Source organism: Artemia sp. Qi Xiang Cuo, chromosome 17 (assembly GCF_049724085.1).
Source record: "Artemia sp. Qi Xiang Cuo chromosome 17, ASM4972408v1, whole genome shotgun sequence".
Taxonomy (NCBI): Eukaryota; Metazoa; Arthropoda; class Branchiopoda; order Anostraca; family Artemiidae; genus Artemia; species Artemia sp. Qi Xiang Cuo.
The window spans coordinates 52,171,622-52,175,856 of record NC_142810.1 but is presented as its reverse complement, the minus strand read 5'-3'; positions in this window follow the sequence as shown (position 1 = coordinate 52,175,856).

Below are 4,235 nucleotides of genomic sequence, written 5' to 3'. Positions count from 1 at the left end.
AAATATACATAACTCACTGACTAGGCCTATATAAGTTATACAGAAATATATAACTCAGTGACACATTAAACCTACTAATTATAAATATTTGTAACTCACAGACTAGGCCCATATATGTTATACACAGAAATATATAACTGAGTGACATATTTAGACTACTACTTATAAATATGTGTAACTGACTGACTAGGCATATAAGTTATATACAGAAATATATAACTCAGTGACATATTTAGCCTACTACTTAAAATATATGTAACTCACTGACTAGGCCTATATAAGTTATATACATAAATATATAACTCAGTGACAAATTTAGCCTACTACTTATAAATATGTGTAACTCACTGACTAGGCCTGTCTAAGTTATATACAGAAATATATAACTGAGTGACATATTTAGCCTAATACATATAAATATGTGTAACTCACTGACTAGGCCTATATAAGTTATATACAGAAATATATAACTGAGTTACATATTTAGCCTACTGCTTATAAATATGTGTAACTCAATGACTAGGCATATAAGTTATATACATAAATATATAACTCAGTGATATATATATATATATATACACACACATACATACATATACATATATACACATACATACACATATACATACACATACATACATACATACATACACATACACACATACATATATACATATATACACATACATACACATATATACATACATATACTTGACTTACATAACTTACATAACCTTGACTTACACCAGTATCTACTTCGAATAGTGGGCTTCGGCGACGATTAGCCTTGGCAGAGCTTTTTGTACCTGTGTAGAGCCCCTTGAACAGGCGGCGGTATTTATCAGGGAGACCCATTCGTTTTAGTATCTGTCAAAGCGACTCACGGTCGATGGAGTCGAAAGCTGCTTTAAAGTCAACAAAGGCAATATATGTTGTACGCTGGAACTCCCGGGCTTTCTCGATGACCTGGCGAATAGTGTATATCTGCTCGGTTGTGGATCTGTTGGACATGAAATCTGCTTGTTGAATTCGGCGCCACTTACGGACGAACTGGATCATTTCTATGCAATTGAAGACGAAGAAGATTTTGCTACTTTCCTATCCGACACGGCAACAGCAACTCTATCAGAAAATTAAAACAAATTTTCTTGTGAATTATTATCGCTACTAATCAGCAGTTATACCAAACCACTCCTGCTCAACTCATCCTCAGGGCTATACTGTGGTGTTCTCCCCCCCATAGTATAGTGCAGACGGTTTGATATCTTTCCATTTTCCCTTCTTGCTTTAGTTTTGTTTTCTCTGTTTAAAGCTTTTCCAATAGGCGATGTTCAGAAGTCCTCCAAAAAAAAATTCCCCCCAGATCCCAAATCAAATTCCAGTGAATGTGCCATAGTGAAATATACCCATCTTGGCTGGTCAAGCACACTTTCTCAAAGTTCAAATGATAGCTCCAATTCAGAGAATAGGACAATGATAAGTGTAGGGGCTAATGTAACTATAAATGATGATAATGGGTTTCAATATATATATATATATATATATATATATATATATATATATATATATATATATATATATATATATATATATATATATATATATATATATATATATATATTTATATCGGCGCGTACAAACAGCTTCTCTCATTTGATCTGCCATCAGCGGTCCAATTACCCTGGAACACGTATTTTGGCTGAAACTTTCTCAAAATGCCTTTGAAATCAACTTGAGATTTCGAAACCTATTTTTAATTCCTAAAAAAATCTAATAATAACATTGCACTACTAATTACCGATTTTCATGTATGTATTGGAATAAATTAATTTAAAATTAGTTTCTTCAAAATTAGTGTTCCAACATTTAAGCCAAGTTTCGCGTTCAACAAAAATCTGACTTGTCTTCCCGTGAAAAAATCTAATGTCGCTTATGTTTATACGTTCTCTTGAACACTCGCACCTCGGTCCGGGGTATCATAATGGAGGAGATAGTGAAATGCAACACTGCTAAATATATATACTGTGCTTTTAATAGACTAAAGAGTATTTCTATTACGACACTTGGAAATTGCGAACAGAAGAGAAATTTGACTACTTTCAAAGTGTTTTCAAACTTTTTACATCCAGTCGGGGTTTTTGCACTTACAACATATTTACAGAACAAAACTGGGTCAACACTTTCGCAGTCCTTGCCATCTGGGGGGAATTTAATTAAAGTCAATTCTCAGCGTTCCCTTTCAATGCTTGCTTTGTTCCACAAAGGAGGTCCGACGGATGTAGAAAAAGGTTACAAGGTTTAAGCTTCTCCTGGAAGAGTGAAAGACGGATTCACAAGCTCAACAAACTTGTATATATATCACCTTCAAATGGTAATCTTTTCCAAATTTGTGTTACTACTTCTATGTAGAATTTCCTGGCCATACTCTTGAACTTCTTACTGCTTTCGGCGAATTTGGTATTAGACATCAAATCCAAAAGACGGCTTTGGCGTTCAGACCAAGATACACCTGGTCAAGCTTAAGGTAATTTTCTTCGTTGACCACGTCTACGTCTTTGATATTTTTTGGTTCCAAAGGTAGGAAGCAGCAAGGAAATTCGTACAGAATGTCTTCACAACAGATTCTACTTCTTTTTCCGACTTGAAAAAATGGGCGCCTCACTCTGAAAAAGCGTATTGAATTCGTTGAATATTAAAAGAGTATATTCTACAAACTTCATCAGTACCCGCTTACAGGGATTCCTTAGCGTTGATAAAACCTGGTCGTTACCATGCGATGGGTCTTCAACTGCTCAATCCGTCCAGTAAAGTTTCAAGTCGTCCCGTTGCTCCAGTAGGACTCTTAAAGTTTGTTGAAAAAAAGCCAACGTGTAGGAGCAAGAGCAACAAACTTTCTTTCAGGAAATTCGGTGAATATTTGAAATTGCTTGTATGCATATATTCCTTTGGCAATGTGCCTAAAATTTGAACTTACAGTCCACCAAAAATCCTCAAGTCCTTTAGGCAGAATTTTGCAGGCATTTTGAGCACACAAACGGGAAAGGTGGCACGAGCACTTCACTACCATAATCCAAGGATACTTGGTTGTGATGAGCGTTGAAAAACTATGGCAACAGCCCATCATAGAGTTAGTTGGGTCTGCAAAAAAGCCGACCCTCATCTGTAAGTCAATACCTTCCTTTTCCAGTGCTTGTAAACATTGGCTTAGTTTGTAAAATACCCCATCTGCAGTAATGTGTGGGAAAGTGAATATATCAAACATATAAACTTTTGTTTCTGAGCCACCATCAGCAAAAGTGACACAAATTGCCAGCTGTTCATCAGCAGACACGTCCGTGGTTTCATACACGATTATAGAAACGTAGTACTGTGAAACATGCCCACTAGGTCTTCCCTGAATTATATCCAAAGTGCCTGAGGTGCCGCATTTGTAACTTTCTGTTTGCCCAGAGCGAGCCTACTCAGTAGGTCTTGCCCTGGTAATGAATTTGCTAACTTTGTGAGGTCATTGCATAGGCTGTAAAGCAAATCATACTTCACTAAGAAGCATGCGATTTTACTTTCAATTTCTGTGAGATCTTACAGATAACAAAGTTTGTGCTAAGATCCAGGCTTTCTCACGAGTAAGGTGCTCTGACGTTGTGGCATGCTTCCTCAAGGCTGCCTTACCCTGAGATCATCTTAAGTTTTTCTTGTAGCAAATACAGTGTGCCCTTCTCCACCCACCCCCAGCTGAAATTTAGCTTCTCCAAAAATATTGTAAAAACTAAGATAAGCCTTCATAATTTAAACATCCACAGAAACGGGTCAGTTTTCTTTTCATAATTTAAACATCCACAGAAACGGGTCAGTTTTCTTTAATACATCTTTACCTTTTTTATTGCTATATGGCTAATTTTTCAGTTTTCTCTTCATTTCCACTTGACTAGGCCAACTCCTCCTCCCCTAGGATTTTGTCAAGATTTCACCACTGGTTAGGTTATGGATGTAGTGCTCTAATAAGGATGTAAGTAGAGATGGGGGTACCAGCCCCATGAGGCACCCCTGCTGCCACCTATAACCTATTTTACATAGTTTAAGGATGGTTATGTGTGTTGGTCGATTTATTTGACGTTTTATGGATTTTGTCAGTGAGAATTTGAAAAAACAGGAATTTTGTCACATTTTTTTACATAGTTTATGGATGGTTATGTGTGTTGATCGATTTATTTGATGTTTTTCATGGATGGTTATGT